We start from the raw sequence: 25,276 nt of genomic DNA, 5'->3' as shown, positions 1-25,276 counted from the left end.
AATGATGCTATTATTTTTGTAAAAGCAAAATGTGGCAAAATGTATTTTTTAAAAATTTCATGCACCCTTGCAATCTGCACATTTATTCTTTTCTTTTTTTTTCTTTTTTTAAATTTATTTATGATAGTCACAGAGAGAGAGAGAGAGAGAGAGAGAGAGAGAGGCAGAGACACAGGCAGAGGGAGAAGCAGGCTCCATGCACCGGGAGCCCGACGTGGGACTCGATCCCTGGTCTCCAGGATCGTGCCCTGGGCCAAAGGCAGGCGCTAAACCTCTGCGCCACCCAGGGATCCCCTATTCTTTTCTTAATACAAGAGAAGTTTGTACTGTATCTGTGAATACTGTTCTGTTGCATTTACTGTGGTCTCTACCTTTTCTGCTTTCTATACATATTACTTTTCTTATAATTCATTTAGTGTCTATATTTTTTCTTTGCATTCACTGTTATTTTCTCAAATGTTTCCTCTAGTCAGTAATTCAGTTTATAGCTTTGTCTATTTAGCTCTTTGATCTTAATAATTTATTTATTATTTTACTAAGTGTTATTTTGACCCTTACTTTGTTTCCTTGCTTCTGCAATCTTTCTTTTTGTTTCATTTTGTTGTTTCATCATCTGGTTCTTGAGCTTGTTTAATTGAATTCATGTTAAAATAATTTATAGTATAAAGTACTCAGTGAATTTTCTTAAAACTCTTTCATAAAAATTAAGAACCACTAATAAAAAAAGGTGCTCTTCTTGTAATTGCAATTGTTGATTGGATTCGCCTACTTTGAATACCTTTTAAGTCCTTAAAAGGATTTACTGAGGATTTAAATAAATTGTTTAAAATGAACTAAATAGTTAATTAGCTTGGGCTTATATAAAGAAAAATCTATAAATAAATGTCATACAGATAAAATTACATGGTCTTCTGGGATTAAGTGTCAATTTCACTCATTAAGATATTGGTAGAATCCTTAACCAAGGGAAGCTAAGAGGGTATTTCTGGCTGGTTGTGGCTGATCCTCTTCTGTTATCCTCTCAGTTCCCTTGCATTGACTGATCCTCTCCTATGTCCCATGCTAAACCATACAAGCTTATGTTAACTTAGTCACTTTTAAGACCAAAACCAGATATAATTGTGAAAAATTGTCAGTCTTTCCACCATTGTTTAAAGTTCAGACTTTGATATCAACTCAATTTCTGTAGTTTAGTTATCTGTTCTATTTGACACTATGATAGGGATTTTGACACATGATAGGGATTGCTCCCAAGAGTTGCAGTACCTTTCCAATGTATAGGTTGCAAGATTTCTTGTCACAAAATGTCTTCCCTTTCTTTACTGTTGTGGAAGAGGTTTAAAAGCTTTCTTTGCGTGGGTGGGAAGGGACTAATTTTCCATCTGGATGCCACCTGTAAGAGTTCACACCTTTTCTCAGAAGAAATTTAATCTATAACAGCAAGCTATTTCTTGTTCTTTTAAGCAAAATGAATCTCCATTCTCTAGGAGTTAAGTGTAAAGATTCTTTATGAGTTGTTTTCCTATGATGTTATTTTTATAGAATCAATGCCACTTGTATTTAAAATTTGTTTAACAAGAAGAAAAGTCAACAATCAGTTATAAATTTCCCCATACTCGTGAGGGACAGTTTTAAGGAAGTATATAGTGGTGAAATTGAATTTGATTATGTATTTGCTTATTATCTAGCCTGTCTGTCAACTCACTCCAAGCTAATTAGAGGACTAAAAAGTTAAATATCTATGACATAGCAATGAAACAGTGAATCCATTAGAGCAGTATTTTTCAAACCATGTTTGAAGGCTATCTGTGCTAGAATCACCAGGGAAGTGTTAGAAGACATATCCTTGGACCCTAATTCCAGGCCTATTGTAGACCTCCGAGGATTTGCGTTAAGATCATGAAGTATTTGGGAACAATAGTATTAATATTAATAGTATTAGAAGTTGTATGTAAGATAATCAGAAAAAAATAGGCTTTATTAAAAAATTTAGAAAAGCTTCGGGATGAATTTATATCTGCACAAAGAACAATGTATAAACTACCACATTAATTATGCTTTCAATGTTTTAAAATCACTTCTGGTTAAAACCCAAGGTTTTTGAACAAATTCCTAAGGGACTATCTTATAGAAGGGATTGAGAATTAGGAGGCTATCCTGTTTAGGGAAGCAATGAAAATTACAAAGATGAACAAACATCTTATCACCCACCGATCAAATTGCTAAATAATATAGTTTCTGGGCAGAGCTGTCCACGGTAGAGGTTTCCTGAGTCCTGTCTCAAGTACCCACTGCCAAGAATAGCTGTCTTTGTTCAGGAGGAAGATACTGCATGGACATTCTCCTGGCTCTTAAGTTGCTTATCTGGGATAAGTACACTGATGGTGGAAAAAAAATGTGGACATTTCCTAGCTGGGCATGAGGGAGAGATTGCCCATGGTGCTGCCAGTGACTCAGAATTCTGTTTATCCTCAAACTGAATTTACACCTACACTTCACCTTACCTGTGGGTGTGCTTGGCTGTGTTGCTTTGACAATCCATTTTGTCACAGCCTCAGCAAGTACATGATAGGGATTTAGTAATGGTTGTAGGGATTTATTTCCACTTCTCAGACCTTTATTCAGGTATGGCTTACATTTAATAAAATGTACCCATTCTAAGTATAGAATTGGATGAGTTTTGACAAGTGAATACATTTGTGTAACTACCATCACAGTCAAGACATAGAATACTTCCATCACCCAAAAACATTCCCTCATGTCATTTTGCTGTCAGCTCTATCTCCTACCATCCGTGGCCCTGGGCAACCACTGATCGGTTTACCTGTCATTATAGATTTGTTTTGCTTGTTTTAGAATTCCATATAAATGGAATGATACAGTATGCATATCTTCTTTTGCTCAGTAAAGTATTTTTGAAATTGATCCATGTCACTGCATGTATCAATGGTAAAATAGCCATTTTTTTTTTCTTTATTGCCTATTTCTTTTTACTACTGAGTAGTATTCCATTGACTGGATGTATCACAGTTCGGTTATCTGTTCCTTTGTTGATGGGTAGTTAGGTTGTTTTCCAGAGCTTTGGCTACTATGACTAAATTGGCTGTGGGTATTTTTGTAGGATAGGGTTTAATCACTCTTGGGATTGTCAGGTCATATGATATACGTTTTACTTTATAAGATTCTGCCTTACAAAGCCATTGAACCATTTTGCTTTGACACTAGCATGGTGTGAGATTTCCACTTGCTCTAGTATTTTTACTTTTAGCTATGGTAGTGGGTTTTGCAATGATATTTTACTATGGTTTAAATTTGCACTTTCCTGTTAACTAGTGTAATTGTGCATTCTTTGGTTACTTAGTGGCCATTTATGCATCTTCTTTTACAAAGTGTGTTCAAATCACTTGACAATTTTTATTTTTTTATTTTTTTAAAGATTTATTTATTTATTTATGATAGACATAGAGAGAGAGAAAGAGAGAGAGAGAGAGGCAGAGACACAGGAGGAGGGAGAAGCAGGCTCCATGCCGGGAGCCCGACGTGGGACTTGATCCCAGGACTCCAGGACCGCGCCCTGGGCCAAAGGCAGGTGCTAAACTGCTGAGCCACCCAGGGATCCCCCACTTGACAATTTTTAAAATGAGTTTTTGTCTTCTTGTTAAGTTGTAGGTTATTAAATTCTGGGTATAAGTTCTTATATTCATACACACCCCTGACACCACTTTATATATATATATATATATGTGTGAGTGCATATATATATGTGTATATAATTAGAAATAATAAAATAAAAAATATATATATAAATAATTAATATATATATTATACATATATATATACATATATATATATTTCATCCCAGTTCCCCCTGATTTGTGGCTTTTCTTTTCATTTTCTTAATGGAGCTTTTGAAGATCAGATTTTAATTTTAGTGTAGTTCACTCTTGGAGTTTTGCAAGTTGTTCTCTTTAAGAGACTTTTATTTTTACATTTAAGTCTATGATCCATGTTGAGTTAATTTTGTGTATGATGTGAGGAGAGATCAAAGTTCATTTATTCACGTGCATATCCAAATGTTCTACATAATTCATTGAAAAAATTCCTTTCTCTGTTAAATTACCTTGGCACTTCATTGAAAGTTAATTGATCAAATATGACTCTATTTCTGGACATTTTGTTCTCTTCCACTGTTCATATATCCACCTTTACAGCAATACTACACTGTCTTAAATATTGGAGCATTATTGTGAGTCTTTAGTCAGATAATAAAAGTTCTTCAACTTATATTAAGTTCTTCAAAGTGGTTCTAGTTATTCTAGGTGTTTTATATTTTTATGTATATTTTATAATCAATTTATAGGTTTCTATGGAAAAGCTTCCTAGGGTTTTTTTGGAAGTAGTTTTTTTTTGTAGTAAAATATATATAACAAATTTTGCCATTTTGCCCATTTTTAAATATACAATTCAATGGCATTAATTACATTTACAATTTTGTACAGCCATCACCAGTATTTCCACAAATTTCCAGCACCCCAAATAAAAACTTTGTACCCATTAAGCAGTAATACCCAGTATTTCCCAGCCCCTGGTAATCTCTCTCTCTCTCTCTCTCTTTAAAAGATTTTTGTGCTGAGTGATATAATCTGTGTAATAATTAGCAAATCTAAAAAAAATATATACAAATATAAATAATTAATATATATATTGATACATATAATATATTCATAATATATATATTTCATCCCAGTTCCCCTGATTTGTGGCTTTTCTTATCACTTTTTCTTAATGGAGCTTTTGAAGATCAGATTTTAATTTTAGTGTAGTTCACTCTTGGAGTTTTGCAAGTTGTTCTCTTTAAGAGACTTTTATTTTTACATTTAGTCTATGATCCATGTTGAGTTAATTTTGTGTATGATGTGAGGAGAGATCAAAGTTCATTTATTTCACGTGCATATCCAGTTAATTGATCAAATATGACTCTATTTCTGGACATTTTGTTCTCTTCCACTGTTCATATATCCACCTTTACAGCAATACTACACTGTCTTAAATATTGGAGCATTATTGTGAGTCTTTAGTCAGATAATAAAAGTTCTTCAACTTATATTAAGTTCTTCAAAGTGGTTCTAGTTATTCTAGGTGTTTTATATTTTTATGTATATTTTATAATCAATTTATAGGTTTCTATGGAAAAGCTTCCTAGGGTTTTTTTGGAAGTAGTTTTTTTTTGTAGTAAAATATATATAACAAATTTTGCCATTTTGCCCATTTTTAAATATACAATTCAATGGCATTAATTACATTTACAATTTTGTACAGCCATCACCAGTATTTCCACAAATTTCCAGCACCCCAAATAAAAACTTTGTACCCATTAAGCAGTAATACCCAGTATTTCCCAGCCCCTGGTAATCTCTCTCTCTCTCTCTCTTTTAAAAGATTTTATTTATTTGTTCATGAGAGATGCAGAGAGATAGGCAGGGAAACAGGCAGAGGCAGAAGCAGGCTCCTTGCTGGAAGCCTGATGCAGGACTTGATCCCAGGACCCTGGGACCATGACCTGAGCTGAAGGCAGATGCTCAACCACTGAGCCACCCAGGTGCCCCCCTGGTAATCTCTTACCTACTTTCTGTCTCTATGAATTTGTCTATTCTAAATATTCCATATAAATGTAATCATACCATATTTGTCCTTTTCTGTCTGGTGTATTTCATTTAGCAATAATGTTTTCAAGATTCATTCATCTTGTAGCATGTGTCAGAATGCAATTCCTTTTTATGGCTGAATAATATTCCATTGTATGTATATACCATATTTTGTTCATCCATTCATCTGTTGACGGACACTTGAGTTGTTTCTACCTTTTGGCTATGCTTAATAATGCTGCACTAAACATTGGGATATATGTATCTGTCTGAATCCTTGCTTTCAATTATTTTAGGTATATATTTAGGAATGGAATTTCTGGGCCATATGGGCCTGCTGGGAATTCAATTGAGATTATGCTGAATTTGTAGAATAATTTGAAGTAAATTGCTATCTTAATCTTAAAAACGTTGAGTCTTCTAATCTAGGAAAATGGTATATATCAGTCTTAGCTTGGGCTGTCATTACAAAATATCATAGATTAGATGGCTTAAAAAAGAAATTAATTTTCTTACAGTTTCAGAGGCTGGGAAGTTCAAAGTCAAGGTGCTAGTAGAGTAGATTTCATGGAAAGGCTGCTTCTCTCTTGACTTGGAGGCAGCCACCATCTTGCTGTGTGCTTACATGACCTCCTCTTTGTGTATGGAGAGAGAGAAACAAGCTCTCTTATGTCCTTTCTTTTAGGGCACGAATTTCATCATGAGGGTCCCACACTCATGATTTCATATAACTTTTCTGCCTCCCAAAGTTCCCATCTTAAAATACTATCACATTGGGAATTAGGGATATGAATTTTAGTGGAGTACAATTCAGTCCTCAGCAATATCTACATCTAAATCTTGTTTAATTTTCCTCAGTAATATTTTGTGGTTTTAAGAGTACTACCCATGCACACGTTTTAAATTTATTCCTTATATGTTATGGATTTTGGTGCTATTATAAATGTATTTTCTGTTCATTTTCAATTGTTTGTTGCTTCTATATAAAAATACAAATGGCTTTTGTCTATTGATCTTGCATCCTGTAACATTACTCAATTAACTTATTTGTTCTAGTGGCTTTTTTTTTTTTTTTTTTTAAGATTCTTAAGCTATTCTATATACTCAATCAGGTTGTTTGTGAGTATTTGCTTTGATTCTCCCTTTCCTTTCTGTTTGCCTTATTTTCCTTTCCCCCCTGTGCTCTATTGCACTGGCCAAGACCTCCTGTACAATCAATCTTCAATGGAACTGACGTGAGTAGATATCCTTGCCTTGTTCTCTGTCTTATGGAAAGAGCATGCAATCTTCTACTATTAAGTGTGATATTAGCTGTAGGGCATTTGATTTGCATTTTTATATTTGTAGCTAATATGATCAGCTTATTGGCTACATAGGCCTTTTCCTCACCCAGATTCTGGAATCAGTGATTATGGTAGCTTCAGGCTCCTTAACTTTGTTTCAATTAGGGAAGCTCTTACTTATGTATTTTGTATATTGAGCTCCTGCATAATATTTTATTTTCAAGGTTCCATGGCTAAAAATAAGTTTAAAATTACTGGCATAATGTCATGCTATTGACTTTTATTGAAGTTCAAAGCAGTCACTGAACCTCATTGATGAAAATACTGTGTATTATGAAACTCAATTTTCCTTGAAGAAAGGCCCAAAAGATAAACTCTTACTGGAATTTAGTACCAAGACCACACTTAGTATATGAAAATATTATAGATCTGCTTTGTAAAGTACTGAGAATTGCTTAATCGATTGTATTTTCATTTTTGCCTTAGTCTTATGGAAGCTCAGAGCTAAATTTTGTGTATAATCAAATGATTTTTATATTTACATTACCTTTCCCAGTGCTTTGATGTGTTTTGATTTATTTTAACAATCTTAATCTATTTATGTCTTTTGTTGTAGGTCAACTCAAATCCTCTTAGAAAGGATTTCAAAGTATAAATAATTATCTCTTTTTGAATTAACAAAAAATCCAGTTCATAAAAGGACCTACCTTTTAAATATTTAATTGGAAGAAATACCTACCTTTAAGAAGCTTAATGGAAAGCTATAAATGGAAAGTCTCTAGGCTTGAGAACATAGTCTTTTATTGGCTTTGGAAGATAAGCTTCCAAAGAAACAGCTGGAATGGTGTTCATGGTGAAGTGAAGCTAAAACGGTTATGATTTAAAACAAAACAAAGCAAAAACCAGAGACCTGCTGTTTTCTTCTGTAATTCAAAAGGCATGGTTGAATGTCCTGAAAATAACTGAATAATGAAACACTAAAGATTCACAATGCCTTGGGTATCTGAGTGTTGGGGTAAGACATAGTTGTGGGGAAATTGCAGGCCATTTCAGTCTATCCTTGTGCTGAAGAAAATAGTTTACTTTTCTGTGACAATAATTAGAACAATACAAAAATTTAAATTATAGTAATTATTGATATTTGTACCACCTACTGTAATCACACATGAGCATATTTGTGCATTTTAATGCTAATTATTGATGTCTTGACCTAAGAGAGAGATAGAGTGAGAATTGCTTTATAAAGAATTCTCTGCCACCCTTAAGTACTTAATTTTTATATGTAATTATTTGGGGGAAATGAAGTAAGCTTTACTTTAAAAACATTCCTAAGTGTGTATATTTTAGTATTAAAGTATGCCTTTAATGTTTGAAAGTAATACCATGTGCCAAGTTCAATCCAATTACTTTACATGTATGTTTCATATTTCTTACCATAATTTGCAATAATTCTGTGGGAACAATTGCACTTATGCCCATTTTATAGATGAGAAACTGAGCTTAGAGAAGTTTAGTAAATTGCCAAGGGTCATAGTTAGTAAAAGGTAAAACCAGGATTTAAACCATTACTGTGTTTGGAGGGAATTTAGCTGTAAAAGTAGCTTACGCAAACAAAACCTTTTTTTTTTCTTACAAGCTATCTGAGGGTAGGAGTTTGCTGGCATTGGTTCAGTTGCTTAATGATGCTATTTTATCCTCTGTTTCACTATCATTGGTAAGTTGACTTTTCATTTTTATACTTTTTGCTTCATAAAATGTACAATGCAGGCCCAGGCATCATATATTCAGGGCAAGAAAAAGGGAGAAGTGACAATGCCAGCCAGAGCTGTGTCACCTGGGAAGTCTTGGCTCCAAGAGAAACAGGGAAAGTAAGCTTTAGTGTTCCCCACTACAGAAGAAGGTGGCTGGGACCTCAGAATGCCTCTTTTGTTGGTCAAATTATAGTGTTTGACACAATGAATATTACATGATGCCAATGCTGTCAGGTTAGAGCTAGTGGAATTTGATTATGTATAAATTTTAAAGAGATAAAGAAGAGTATTTCACTTCTACTGAAAGTTTTAATTCAATTTTCCAGAAGAGGCTTTTGGAATACTTTTCTCTGCCTTTTGTCTCCCATTTTTGTGGTACCATATTATCGTTTCTAAACATATCATTGGAGTAGATTCAATAGTGTATATCCTGCCAGGGTGTATGAGGGTAGCAAGAAAGGGGTGGGAACCTGGCCCCTATTCTGGCTTACAATTTATTTATTTAAAAAAATATATTTCATTTTTAAGAATTAATTTGAACTTATTTAAATATAGCAAGTTTTTTTTTAAGTTTTTATTTTCAAATAAGTTAATGTACAGTGTTATATTAGTTTCAGGTACATGATATAGTGATTCAGCAATTTCATATGTCACTCAGTGCTCATCATAAGTGCACTACTTAAGCTCCAACACCTGTTTCACCCATCCCCTCACTCGCCTCTTCTCTGGTAACCATCCATTTGTTCTCTATAGTTAAGAGTCTGTTTCTTGGTTTCTCTCTCTCTCTCTCTCTCTCTCTCTCTCTTTCTCTCTTTTTTCCATTGCTCATTTGTTTCTTTTTTTTTTTTTTTGCTCATTTGTTTCTTAAATTCCACATATGAGTTAAGTTATATGATATTTGCTTTTCTCTGATTGATTTATTTAGCTTAGCATTACACTCTCTAGCGCCATCCATGTCATTGGAAATAACAAGATTTCATACTTTTTTATGGCAGAATAATATTCCAAGACAGATAGATAGATGATTGGTAGATAGATAGATAGATAGATTGATAGATAGATAGATCGACCTCCCATCTTTGTCCATTCATCAATCAATGGGCACTTGGGCTGCTTCCATATCTTGGATGTTGTAAATAATGCTGCTATAGACATAGGTGTATGCATCCATTTGAATTAGTGTTTTTGATTTCTTTGAATAAATGCCCAGTAGTGTGGGTAGAAGTACTACCTAGAGTAGTTCTATTTTTAGTTTTTTGAGGCTCAATGGTTGCAACAGTTTGCATTCCCACCAACAGTGCAAGAGAGTCCTTTATTCTACATCCTTGCCAATGTCTGTTATTACTTGTGTTTTTTATTTTAGCCATTCTGATGTGTGTGAGGTGATATCACATTGTAGTTTTCATTTGCATTTTCCTGATGATAAGTGATGATGAGCATCTTTTCATGTGTCTGTAGGATGTCTGTATGTCCTCTTTGGAGAAATGTCTGTTCATGTTGTCTACTCATTTTTAAATTGAATTATTTGCTTTTTGGGTATTGAGTTGTATCAGTTCTTTATAAATTTTGGATAATAACCCTTTATTAGATATTTTATTTGTAAATATCTTCTCCCATTCTATAGATTGCCTCCTAGTTTTGTTGATTGTTTCCTTCGCTGTGCAGAAGCTTTTTATTTTGATATAGTCCCAATAGTTTATTTTTGCTTTTGTTTCCCTTGCCTCAGGGGACTATCTAGAAAAAAGTTGCTATAGCTGATGTCAGAGAAATTACTACCTGTGCTCTTTTTGGGATTTTTATGGTTTCAGGTCTTACATTTAGGTCTTTAATGCTGGTTTACAATTGAGTGGAGAGATAAGGCAAACATGTATTATAGTAGAAAGGGTACTACAACATGACTAGAGGTGCAGATTTCATATTATGATATTATCAAAGGCATAAAAAGGGGATAAGCTTGGATAAGTATGTATTGTTAATAGAATTTATGATGGTAACAAAAAAGCAGAGTAATAATTTATCATTTTGTTAACCTCTAACTTACTATCAGAATAGCCTAAACAATAACGAAAAGTAAAAACCAAAACAAAACAGAGCCAGAAAAGATAAATACCATATGATTTCACTCAGATGTAGAATTTAAGAAACAAAACCAATGAACAAAGAAAGAGAGAGAGAGAGACAAAGAGACTCTTAACTATAGAGAACAAACTAATGGTTACTGGAAGGGAGGTGGTGAGGGAATGGGTAAAATAGGTGATGAGGATTAGGGAGTGCACTTGTCATGAAGAACACTGAGTGATATATGAAATTGTTGAATCACTATATTGTGTACCTGAAACTAATATAACACTGTACATTATACTGGAATTAAAATAAGACTTCATCAATTAAAAGTTTGTAAAAAATTAATGAGGAAAAGTTAATACAGTTAAGGAAATCTCACTGAAATTAATAGCTGTTAGTAAGGTTATAGTTTGTGTTGGTTAATTACCCTGGTTAGCTTTATATTATTTTGCCTTAAGAGCCTCAGTATGATCTCTTCATTTAGGAAGGGTTAATATTATTAGGGTAGTGACCAAATACCCATCTTCATGTCTGGAACCTCTGGAAATTTTTATAAATGGAATATAGTTTTATATGTTACAGAGAGTTTGCATGGGGTCATTCATTCATTCTAACAATCATAGATTGATGCACAGTCCATGCTAGGAAATATTTCCAGCCTCAGAGCTACAGAGCTCATGATTCTTTTCTTCAGGGGCTTGCGATTTAGGAGGAAGATGTCTTCCAATGACCATTCTGCTCCCTCATTTTATGAACCTATGGCCAACATTATACAAAACTTAATTTGACTATTACAGTGAATTGCTTGCTTAAATTAGGCAAAAAATGTAAAATGAGCAGTTAATCAGACACTCAAACTGCATGTTTAAACTGACATATAACTATATATGTTCCTGCCACTATATAAAATACAGAATTATTTATGGTAACTATAATTCTTCCCATGCATATTAAGAATTTACTGACTAATGCTGTTAAACTGGACTAAAAGATCTGTAAATTACTAACTCACTTAAAAAATACAGTTTTATTGTCAGAAGGACTCATATAAGTATCCTAGAAAGAGTACCTAGCACATCATAGGTACATAATTAATAATTTGTTGAGTAAATGTTACTGAATGAAAGGAAATACAACATTGTTTCTCTGTAGAACTGTATTTTCCAAGAGTTGGTAGGACTTTTCTAAAAATTCCTCCACTTATAAAGAGGTAGACATTTTAGAAAAGTTATAGTTCGTGTTGGTTAATAAGTTTAGTTGGGTTCTAATTATAGTGCCTTAAGAGCTTCTATAACAACTTTCCTGGAAATACTTAAAGTGGTATGCGAAAGGCTTCTTGTGGTGCATCGAAATCCTCTGTTAAACTGACAAGTTGTTTTGATGTCCTTTGGACAAAATGACATAATGTCATTTCTTGTGGAGAGAAATGTGCTAGCTGGCAATTGTATCCTTGCTGCAAGGTTTTGATGGAAGTGTTTTGTTATAGTAGCTTGGTATATATTCTTTGACTTTTAGTTTAAACAGCTCAGTGCAGCTGTGTTGGCAGTTCTTCAAATGAAGGACTTTAGTGTCTTTTAAGTTTGAAATACCCCAAATTTTGAAAGCTCTGTGATAAGACAAGGGTGAACCACCCATTAACTTACTTTTCTGTATTATTGTTTCCTTTAAATCATAAGCCTATTTCCACATACTTGGTAATTTAAAAATTGGAATGTGTGCCTACTACCATGGGTAGAGAGAACAAATTTATTTATTTATCAAAACTTGATAAGAAATCAATTTAACTCTTTGGCTGCTTTATCAGCTCAAGGTCCCTGTTGGAGCTGCAACTGTGAACGAGACCAACTTCTTACCCTTAAAGAACTTAATATTTAATATGCAGAAATCATGGTAGGTGCTGCCACAGGACCAGGCACAGAGCTGGGTGGGTGCACAGGAGGAAACCACCCAAGCCAAGGGGCAGGCGATCAAGGAGACCTTTAGTGTCAGTGTGGCAGTAGCCAGGAAATGATTTCATATATCAAAGAGGAAGTTTTTTTTCCCCACGTAATTAAAAGCTATAATACCCTCCTAGTGAAGCTAGATTTCAAATGTAGAAATAATTTTGAATATGAAGGGCAGAGCCCTTCAGAGCTCAGACTGGAGCCTAGTTTCTAGATTCAAATTCTGACTTTGCCACTTACTAGCTCTAGGGACTTAAGCAAGACACTTAATTTCTCTTATGCTGCAGTTTCTCACTTGTAAAATGGGGATGATGACACTAACTCACAATGTTAAATGATATTTAACGTTTATAAAAGGATTAGAACAGTGCCTGGCATAGCAAGTACTGTATGTGTTTGTTAAATATTGTCATAGAGATACAAAAGCATTTAAGCACAGTTAAGGATTTGTCTGTGACCTGTGATATAACATATGTCTTCTGTGCTCTTCCAAGTCAATACAATTAATTCTAGTGAGCTGAAGCTCCTGTAAAATGGTATTGGGAAATGGGTTAAACATTGATTTGCTATGATCTAGTCTTATTTAGGTAAATTGTTTATGTATAATAATTTATATTATATTGTGTATATATGTATGTGTATTAATAATTTTGAACATTTTTCAAGAGATCTGAATAAGAAATATAAAAGTCTACATAGCTTCTTAAAGTCTAATACATTTATGACAGCAGAAACAGTAATTATTATGCAGAAAAAAGTGAAAACATGAGTTTTAGTAATTTTAAATATCAAGTAACTTGTATCATTGTTTTAAGGACATACTGTAACTTTAAGAATTAATTCAACTGCAATAATATATGATAGAAAGATAAGAAAAAACTTCTTTTCTTTGATTGCTAGAGCAGATTCTGATAATAATAAATGAGACTTGACTTTTGTACCTTAAATCCTCAAAAAAGGAAATAGATTTTTTTAAAAAGATTTTATTATTTATTCATGAGAGACACAGGCAGAGACATAGACAAAGGGAGAAGCAGGCTCCCTGAGAGGAGCCCAATGTGGGACTCAATCCCAGGACCCTGGGATCACAACCTAAGCCAAAGGTAGACGCTCAACCACTGAGCCACCCAGGTGCCCCAGAAATAGATATTTTTGAAAAGTAGGTAGAGCATTCTAAGAAAGAACCTTTCAATACTTTTAATTACTAATAAGGCCAAATCATAGTTTTGCTCTTTAGACATTTAACACACCTAGAAGATAAATATTTACTTTGAGATCACAATAAAGTAATGAACTTAAATATATGATATGAAACCATAAAACTTCTAGAAGAAAACAGATGATAAACTCCTTGAAATTGGTCATGGCAGTCATTTTTTTGGACCTGACTCCAAAAGCAGAAAGAGCAAACATAAACAAACAGAACTACATGAAATGAGGAAACCTCTGCACAGCAAAGAAAATCATCAACAAAATGGAAAGTCAGCTTACTGAATTGGAGAAAATATTTGCAAATCAAATATCTGATGAGGGGTTAACATTCCAAAATATATAAAGAACTCATATAACTCTATGACAAAAAGACAAACAATCCAATTAGAAAATGGCAAAGGACCATTATAGATCTTTTCCAAAGTAGACATACAGATGTCCAACAGGCATGTGAAAAGATGCACTACATCACTAATACAAATCAAAATAACATTGCAATAACCTCATGCTTGTTACATGACTATTATCAAAAAGACGAGATATAAGAGATGTTGGCAAGGATGTGGTTTAAAGGATGTTTTTGTGCACTGCTGGTAGAAATGTAAATTGGTGCAGCTACAATGGAAAACAGTATGGAAGTTCCTAAAAAAATAAAAGAACTACCATATGATCCAGCAATTCTACTAGGAAGTTACCCAAAGAAGATGGAAACACTAATTTGAAAATATATATACACCCCTATATTCATTGCAGCATTATTTACAATAGCCAAGATACGGAAACAACCCAAGTGTCCACCAATAGATGAATGGATAAAGAAGATGTCATACTTTTTTATACAGTGGAATACTACTCAGCCATAAAAAGAAGGAAATCTTGCTGTTTGCAACAACATGGATGGACCTTGTTGAATGAAATAAATCAGAGAAAGAAATGATATATTATTTAACTTATATATGCAATCTAAAAAAGAACACAAATGGGAAAACAAAACAGAACTAATCTTGTGAGATACAGTGATCAGAACAGTGGTTGCTAGAGGGAAGGAAATGGTCAAAATGGGTGACAGTAGTCTATAGGTACAAACTTCAAATTATAAAATAAGCAAATTGTGGGAATGTAATATTCAACCCAGTGACTGTAGTCAATATTACTGTCATGCATATTTGAAAATTACCAAAAGAAAAAATTCCTAAAAATTCTTATTACAAGAAAAATATTTTTAATAACTTTACAACTTTATGTGGTAATAGATGGTAGGTAGACTTACTGTGGTATTCATTTCCCAGGGTATACAAATATTGTATACCTGAAACTAATACAGTGCTATATGTCAATTGCATCTCTTTTTAAAGAGTTGGATTTTTTTTAATCATCCTGGCCAGTGGGGAAATTATCAATCACCAGTAGGTTCTTAGGTTAAAGGCTGAGATTATTTTAGTTTGTGGATGTTGATCCAAAATTTGCCTGCAGAAAGCCATTTAGTGACTTACTCAAGCTATTTAGCTTGGGACCCTATGGAAAAAGCCATACTGTGGACTTCATGTGGGTGGCAAGGAAATGGGAAAGGTATGTTAAATTGGCAAAATAATGCTGAAATAGTTTGCTTGTGCTTCTTAAAACTCCCATTTGTATCAGTGAACTCAGCAAATTATCTTTAAAAGATTTTCCCCCCTGTGTGTGTGTGTGTGTGTGTGTGTGTGTGTGTGTGTGTGTGTGTATGTTGCAGGAGAAGAGTTTGTGGAAACTGGGAGGAAGATGATTAGGAAAGTTTTAACTAGATAAAAGGAGGAGACATGGGCAAGGATATAACATATCGTAGGAGCTAAGTGGTATATCAGCCTGAAAAATCTAAGATCATTTTTAGAGATTAAACAGGTATAATTCCTACTCCTAAATGAAGCATTCACTTTAATGACAAAATCATTCCTTTTTAGCCTTATCTTTTCAAAGCAGTAAGTTCATTAAAAATAAACTTGATCCTATAGCTAATAGGGAGCCAGGGTAGATTTTTGGTCAGGGTAATAACAGGTCATTATTTTTGTTATTCATACAGTATTTATTTGTTTTTCTTCTTTTTTTTTTCAAATTTTTATTTATTTATGATAGTCACACACACAGAGAGAGAGAGGCAGAGACATAGGCAGAGGGAGAAGCAGGCTCCAGGCGCCAGGAGCCCGACGTGGGATTTGATCCCGGGTCTCCAGGATCGCGCCCTGGGCCAAAGGCAGGCACTAAACCGCTGCGCCACCCAGGGATCCCTGTTTGTTTTTCTTCTACTGAATCCTGAACCAACCATGTTTCCCAGGCTGCTTGGGGAGGTATAGGGAAAGCAACATACATGGCATTAGAGATGTGAAAGAAAGAAATATGGGAGGAGGAGATGGCTTTTCCACATGGCAAAGAGGATGAGAAAGGCCACCATCAGGCAAAAGACCCCCATGGCTTCCAAAATGTCATAGGAGATAAACTGTTGCTTCAGAGAAGGGTTCTGGGCATAACCAATGATGATGTTCCCAAACAGTCCCAATCCCAGCCCCAGAGCCAACCACCCCAATGAGTTTGGCGGCTGGGTCAATGTTCCTTGAAATGGTGCCATTTTGGGAGCTGCTAATGGGGATAAGTGAAGTCAGAGGAGGTGGCTGCCAAGCTTCTGAGGCACTCATCTGTCAGAGTTGGTCCTTTTAGCACCACTGCAGAGAGTGGTAGTCTCAGCAGCAGGGAGGTGATCCCAAACAGGGAGGGGATGGAGATAAACTTGTTGTGGGCATACATTTTCATGGTGTGTAGAGAAGATAGAGAGGGGGAAATCTCAGACTCTTATGATTAAACATGATTTAGTGGCATGATTAATCGAAAGGAAGAGAAATTGAGACATTAAACCTTTTTGGGAGGTTGTTTCAGTAAATCAGGTATGAGTAATGACCATTTAGATTATATGGCCCACTGGGAATAGAAGAGAAATATGAATTGAAGAGGCATTCTGAATATCTAATGACAAGATTTAAGAAGCTAGGGTAGAGTCTTCCAGGAGGGGATGTCTAGTTGTGTCTTGTATATTTGGGAATATAAATAATTAAAGTTGTCACACCTATAAATGTGGTAATTGAAACTATAAAGCCTATAGAACTCTTTGTGAGGAATCAAGGGCACAGGCAAGAATTAAGCTGTGTGCAGAAATTCTAAAGAAAAAGAGATTAAAAATCACTCTAGAGTAAGTAAATCCTAAAACCGTCAGTGTTTACCATCTGAAGTACATCAAGAGAAAGGCTGACCACTATAGAGATGGGCTCATTTGAAACAAAAACATCTTGTTACTTTGAGGTTAAAGTATATAAGGGAAATATAGTAGCATTGAATTCACAAAAATAATATTTTCTATTAGCTATTTGCTTGTTTATTGTTGGTCTTCCTCTAGAGCATAATAAGCTCTGTGAGAGGAGGTACTATATCTCTTTATTCATGATTATATATCAAGCTGCTAGGAAAGGAATTGATAAATATTTGTTGAATGAACAAATGGGTAAACAGTTGCACACTCAGATCTTTAGTGGAAGATAAAGTCTGCCTAACCCTAAAACCAAGGTTTGCCCAAGTCAAGAACAAAATGGATCCTAGAGCAGTGCTGTCCAATAGTGTGATAAAATGTTCTATACAGGAGCCACTGGCCCCACATGTGGCTGTTGAGTACTTGAATTTGTAACCAGTACAACTAAGGAACTGAATTTTAAATACTATTTAATTTTAGTTAACTTAATGTGTTAAGTGAACAGTGGCGACTGTTTTAGACAGCACAGGTATATAGAAAGACTTTACCAGTTAGGAAAACCTGCCTGCTCTGGGTAGATGTAATCTGTGCCAGAACAGAGGCTTTATCGGGATATAATCAGACTGAGAGGATTAGCTGTTGGGTTGTTTTTATTATTCTTTAGCCCAAGGGACAAGAGGAGTCTGCCAAGCTCATATGAAGTCTAGGCCAGTTCACCAGGGAAGTAGACCAAAGGAGTGTTTGAGGCCAAAGCCCTAGTTGTAGGTTGTATTTACTCTGAACGTCTTTATGAACATAACTGTTAGGGAACTTGCTGTGCATGGAAGAGGCTTCTGTAGATGACTAGAAAGAATTCAGGATTTAGGGATTTTGGTTACCTTTCTTTATGCCATGATAAACATTAATTGCATTTGATTATTAAAAGAGGGAGAAAAACTCTTAACTTAGAAAACAAACTGAGGGTTGCTAGAGGGGGCTAGTGGGCTAATTGGGTGATGGCCATTAAGGAGGGCACCTGATGTGATGAGCGCTGGGTGTTATACACAACTGATAAATTATTGAACACTATATCTAAAACTAATGATGTACTAGAAGTTGGCTAATTGAATTTAAAATAAAAAAATAAATTAAAAAAAAAGATGGGGTAGGCCTATATAATAATAGACTCAAAACACGCAGGCACCCAAGAACTCATAGAATTGAAAAACCACATTTTTGAATATGAAAGTACAGCAAATGATAAAAAAATATTTAAAATATTTGTTAAATAAGAGAAATATTTATCATACTACATTTATCTAATTTATATTAGATTTTGGAATGTTCTGAAATGGTAAGCTTTTATCAGGCTTACCTGGTTAGTTACAGCTAGCATAGCAAATATTAGAATTATGCTGATTTCCTTGAGCTTCCTGTGACTAGGCTGTGGGAGGAGGTGGAATTTGTTCAGGAGTAATTTTGCCTTGTACTCAGAATTCACCCATAATAATACATATCAATATCATATTTTGAACTGTGTGTAGGAGCAGATGTTTGGCATGTTTTCAGGCTACTTTTGGGAATAGTTTCTGTTGAAGAAAGCAAAATACACTTCAGATCCATTCACATAATTTATGAAAGTGAATAGGGATTTCTCATAAAGGAAGAATGCTGGACAGACTATTATATTTAGCAAGATAAAGTGTGCTGTGTGCAAATTCCCAAAGTCAGCCAGTATAGCAGAGGACAAACAGATATTAATACATTCCAGGGGAAGGAGATTAGTTCTCTAGAGAGCAAACATGCAACAAAATAGAAGATTCTCTTAGGGTTTTCTGAACACTTAGATCATCTTCCTGAGACTAACCATTTGTTTTCATTGTTTTTATAAGAGAAAATCTTTTGCAAGAACCTACTTTACACCAAAGAAAAATGTTTAAATATTGGAATCTTAAGGTTGGGAGGGACTTTCAAAAATTAGTCCCCACCTATCTTATGCTTGAATTACTGTTACAAAAGCTGTGCCAAGGATCTTCCAGTCAGGGCTTTAATATATCCTGGAGAAAGTGGTTAGTAGCTCTATCTTTTGAGAACTGAGCCATTTCATCTTTGGAGAACTCTTGACACTGAATTACTTTAACAGAATCTAATTCTGCTGCTTTATGCCTTCCATTCATTTGTCCTCCTTGTAACAAATTTTATGATGATATCTCTATTCTCACCCAAGACATTGAGTAAAATGTTACAACAAATGGAACCTAGGACAGAATCCTTCTATGATGCTCGACACCTAGAACCAGATTGATACGGTTCCATTAATTACCACTCTCTGGATATAGCTGTTGAAACTGTGACTAATATGCCTTCTTATTCAAGCACTCAGCTTATTTACTTACCTTCTAATTTTTTTCCCTTTAAAGTTTTTAGGGCATTTGGACATGATTATCAGATCTCCAAGGCTAAATGTGCCTGATTCCTTCAAGAATTTCTTGAATGTTAATTGATTTGTTGATTTGACTGTTTGTATGTCTCAGATTACCCCTGAATGTATCCAATTTGTCTATATTTATACCTCAGTACTTTGAGGCTGGTCTTGGCAGCACAGAAACAAATGGAGCTTTTGATACTCTTCATACAGATTCTCCTTTCCCCCTCCCTTCTTCTTCCCTTTTTCCTCCTCTCCATACCTTTACCTCCCTTTCTTTCTTTTTCCCTCCCCTTTTCTCCCACTGATTCTACACTATTTTATTCATTCATTCAATAAATATTCTTTCTACTGTTGATTTATATTAACCTTTCTAAAGACTAAAATATCTAAACATGGATTGCTACTAAACTGTTGCTACTGTTCATTCTGTACAAGACTACTGTCCTTTTGGACTTAATCACCTCATTTAAAGTTTACTTCAAAACTTTTCATTTTATTATTTTAGCCCTTTCTTCTCACCTGTCAGCCTCTCTTTCAATCCTAATTGAGTCATCTAATATCTAATATGGTCACTTTCCCTTTTACAAATTTTATGATTCTCTTCTGTTCTCACCAGGACATTGAGTAAAATGTTGAAACAAATGGAACCTAGGAAAGAATCCTTCTATGATACTCGAAACCTGGAACCAGATTGATGTTGTTCTATTAATTAGCACCCTCTGAGTATAGCTGTTGAAACTGTGTCTAATCTGCCTTACTATTCATGCACCTAATTTACTTACTCCACTCCATATACAAGGATAAGTTGAAAATTTCTAGAAGTTTCTCTGAAGGTGAAGTGGGCTAAATTACCCCGTGACTTACATTTTCTGGAATTCTAGATATTATACTAAAGAAGGAAAGGGTATTTGGCTGTTATTCTTTCCTCCTGAAATTGTTGTGTGGACCTCTTTTTTAAAGGTTTTTTTAAATTTATTTATTCATGAGAGACACAAAAAGGGGGGCAGAGACACAGACAGAAGGAGAAGCAGGCCCCATGTAGGGAGCCGAATGAGGGACTCAATCTCGGGACTCCAGGATTATGCCCTGGACTGAAGGCAGATGCTCAACTGCTGAGCCATCCAGGCATCCCTGTGTGGGCCTCTTTGTAGCATATTTTTCTTAGGTAAACAATAATCTAACAAACACATGAGACTGAGAGAAGAATATTGGGAAAAGTTGAACATTCAGATAATTATTAGAGATGCTAATAGCATTTCATGGGAGTGCAAAACATAATATCAAAACGCTTTGACATATCATGTGAGATTTGCTACTTTCTAATCAGCAGAGGATTTGAAATAATTGCTGTTTTTACTAAAACAAACCAGAATCTCCAAGGCACTGCTAATGCTTATTTTTAAATTTTTTCTTATATCTTCCAAGGAACTGAAAATATTTAAAATCAGCAAATACATGAATGACATCAAACTTTATATATGTTTATATGTTTTTCCAAAACATATAAACATAAGTTTGTATGTTTTGGGAAAAATAGATAAGGTACTCGAAGATTCCCTCAATGATGATAAATCCTTGTGGAAAGGTCACATGAGTCAGTTGGATATTACAATTGGTGAATGGAATTGAAGAATTACAAGCTCAGTCTTTTCCTTATACGGAAAGTAAGGATTGCATTCATTGTGTAATTAAACCTTTAAGATAGATTGGTTAAAAATACCATCTTCTATATTTATAGTAAAACAGAAACTAATTTCCTATAATGATATTGCTGCTTCCTTCTCTTTTAAGTTGACAGATACTCTTAATGACCAGTGTCTAGGATGTCATTATTCAGGTGACTGAATTTCATATTAAATTATATTCTACATGTGGAATCATTTAAATTATGTAGACATTTTTGTTGTTTTATGATATCTTGTATTTCCTAGTCTGTAACTAGAGACATGAAGCTTTAAGAACATCACAGTTTTGAAAACATTATTGTGGTAAATCTTGAATATATAACAATAGAAAGGAATTTAATATGAGCCAGGACCACGAGAGGTTTCCAACATACAAAAAAAATATTTTTGGAAGTATAGATTTCATGAAGTGTGTGTGTGTTTGTGTGTGTGTGTGGTTCCAATACAGTGAGAAAATCATCCAAACTCATGTATTTTTCAATTGTAGCTATGACTCCTATAGTTTGTCGCTATTTGGACCTTTAAAAATGTCCTTTGTACTCCTTGACTTATACATCTTATGTTTGTTTGTCTTATCTAGAATGAGTCCTCATTAGAAAACTAGTAGTTATTAGTGATCTCATTCATTTAAGGAGAGACTGGGTAGTCACAAATAGGAAAGAGTTAAATGAAATTTTCATAATTGGAAATTTGCAAATACAACTATAGTTTTATTTCAACATTTCATTAGTGATTTACATTCTTAGAATTTTCAGGAGCTAAAATTATTATTATTTTATTTTCTTGTTATAATTCACTCACATATGGAGACTACCAGAGACCATTTGCTGAAGTTATTAGAAATTGTAAGCTCCCAAATAGAAATGCAGAGGATATTGTCATATTCGATGTTTTGTTACAGAATGAATGCATTCCTATGGGTGAGAGCATTAGTATAAAGTTGAAGGAGGTCATATGCTACTAATGTCTTCATACAAGGTTCTTAGGCTGAAGGGAAATTGCATCTACCATGAATTTGCTCAAATAATAAGAATATACAAAATCAGCTTCTTTTCCCCAACACTTTACAAAGTACAATTTAAAAATCAAGATGGAAGATAAAAACTTACCATGGGCAGTCTCAGTAATGTGTGGGACCTTGACCATCCTCCCTTCTCTTCTAAATGGAGATTGTGTTTTGTGTTCCTTAAAAGATTCCCCCTGTGCTCCTCAAATCTCAGGATTGGGATTCATGTTTGTGAAGAAAAGTCTTGGCTTGACACTTCCTGCAGACTGTACTAAATTGTCCTCTGATCTGTTTGGCTCTATCAATAGATTGATTTGTTCTCATCATGTGAGTAACAGCTATTCAGTGGGAAAAGTCCTCTCCAAGGTTAGAATGTAGATGCTATTAAACCAAGCAGAAATGTTTTTATTTCATTAATAGCCAATGGAATTATATAATGAATCATGAGACTGGGCTATGTTCTAGTTCCAGGGCTTCCAACCTGAGAGCTCTCTTAGCTTTGAGGCATCTGAACTCTGGGTTTCCTCTGCAGCTAGCAGATTGACTAGGTCAGTGATTTTTAACCATAATTGCACATCACAGTAGTCTGGGAGGCAAGCGCAAATTCACCTCTGTACCTACTGTATTTTATTAATTCCAGGATGTACATTTTTTCACATTTTCTCATTTCTGAAATATGGATGTATTTTCTATTAGTTTAATCCTGGTATAATTGCAGAATTTCTTTCTTAGCAGTACATAACATAGTGGTCCATCTTATAATTGGTGGCATCTTAGAGTCAATGAAATATGGACTGTATCAGAATCTCTGAGGGGGATGGTAGCTCATTGTGTAGATTTTACAAAAATTTTACCTGTGCATCAAGTGAGTCTGATGCACACTGCTGGCTATAAATACTTTGAAGTAGCTGTTGGTATACTTATCCAATTAAGAACAATAATAATAATAATACACCGATCACTTCCATGCATTACTTTTTTCCCCTGCCAGGCACTGGGCTAAGTACTTTCTATATTTTTATCTCATTTAATTCTCATGGTAAGCCTATTGGATAGGTATTATTATGTCCACTAACTGGAGTAAGTAACTGAGGCTTAGAGAGATGAAGTAGGCTGCCTAAGGACATATAGCTATTAGAAAAGCCAGGATATGAACCTAGGTGGGATTGACTCCAAAGCTCTAACCACTACGTTGTATAGCAGTGGTTCTTGAAGTGTGGTCTGCAGATGAGCATCATCAGCATGCCCTAGGGACATATTAGAAATGCAAATTTCAGAGCTCTATCCCAGATTTAAGGAATCAGAGGGAATGGGAGCCTGGCTCAGTACTGTTTTAACAAATCTTCTGATGCATCCTAAGGTTGAGAACCACTGTTACATAGTATAGAAGTCTCCTATAAAAGGAATAGGAGGCATTGCTAATAAAGATAGGACCTAATAGAGTTTACTGGCTGGCTCATATTATAATCCTAAAATAATGCCATATTTGCAAGGTTGACTAAGCTTTTAGTTGCTTAATAACAAATAAAATTGCATTTGCTCAAATGTGCTTTAATTATAGTTCCCAGTAGGCAGAACTATGGTAACAAAATATACTAGGCTCTAATGTTTTTTGCATAATGAGAATACTCAAAACATTTAGCACAAATGGATTACAATTCCCCATATAAGATGGGAAGACTCTAGAAGGACCACATGCCTTTGGTCTGACATCCTCTCATCCTCAATCTTAGTCTAATCCTATTATTTCTTTTCCTCAAAAATACAGAATACACTGTCTTGTTCCTGAGAGGAATGGGTGAACTGACAGGATTCCTCCTTGTATTATCTTGGGTTGAGAGATTGGTTAAATCTAGCATTTGTAATGCAGATAGAAATAAACAGTTTCTGAACAAAAGCTGATTAAAGAATTTAGTTGAAAAAACAAAGAACTTGCTTGCTTAGTGAAAAAAAAATTGATTGACATTAAGGAATTAAGCATCCCAAAAGGATAAACATATTTGATTCCAAGAAGAAAAGGCAGTTTAAAAAATAATATACCAAAGGGACAAAGTGTGGAGATGACTGGTGAATATGCTTATGTCTACCCAATATCAATATATTGAAAAGCACAACATTCAAATGGTTTCTTTCTTTCTTTATTTTTTGCTCTGCATGACGTAAAATAAGCAATTTGATTTTTCTTTCCCCGCTAAATTGACTTGTTCTTGAATGCATTATTTGACCCATAGTACTGTATTATCCATGGCATTTCCCAGATGACTGAACTAAGTAGATTTCTTATTGTTCTTGCTTTTTTTTTTCTAATATGGAGATGAGGATAGTGATAATTGGAAAAGAGGAAAGCACCACATTTGGAACTCTGTAGTGGAGATTTTAGAAGCATAAGTGGTCTTCATCCTAGAGCTGGTGTTCAGTTGCAAAGACTGGCAGACCCTGCCTCTGCCTCCATGGGCTTATACACAATTAGCACAGATTGGTGTCTTATAAATTGGGCCAAAGCATCCAGGGGCTTTTTCAAATCCTGAAATGCTTCCTTTTTGATATCTAACTTTTCTCTGATGTGAGACTTGAATCTCAACATGAACCCTGATTTATACTCAAGAGCTGTTTCCTCCTATGTCTTTCTACCTTAAATGAATCTGTGGACTTCTGCCTTCTATGCTGTAATTCTGTGACTGCCTGTGTCCCTGGTTGGCTTAGATCTCAGTACTGGAAGCCCATATCACCTGTCCAAGCCTATTGCCCCTATTGGCAATTCACTAATTGTGAGATTTGGAATAACTTCACTCTGGACCTCAGTTTCCTCATCTACTTCATATCCAGTGGTATGTGGATGTATGTGTAGATATATATTTGTACATATGTGTACCTGTGAATTCATTTGAATGAATGAATGAATGAATCAATGTGGATGAAATGGAATAATACGTTTCAGACACTTCACAAAGTCTAATATATAAAGTATTCAACACATACTTCCCATTCTTATAGCTTTTTTCCTATCCCTTG

The 25,276-nt window shown here is 34.6% G+C and overlaps 1 protein-coding gene and 1 pseudogene across 1 annotated transcript in view; one reads left to right on the top strand and one right to left on the bottom strand.

The window, feature by feature from the left end:
• GRM8 (glutamate metabotropic receptor 8) overlaps window positions 1-25,276 on the top strand; it is a 748,335-nt gene that overhangs the window by 262,008 nt on the left and 461,051 nt on the right. The window lies entirely within an intron of this gene.
• Window positions 16,246-16,703, bottom strand: LOC121474654 (annotated as a pseudogene).

This window comes from Vulpes lagopus, chromosome 13 (genome assembly GCF_018345385.1).
Source record: "Vulpes lagopus strain Blue_001 chromosome 13, ASM1834538v1, whole genome shotgun sequence".
NCBI classification, from domain to species: domain Eukaryota; kingdom Metazoa; phylum Chordata; class Mammalia; order Carnivora; family Canidae; genus Vulpes; species Vulpes lagopus.
This window is presented reverse-complemented; position numbering and strand designations above follow the sequence as displayed.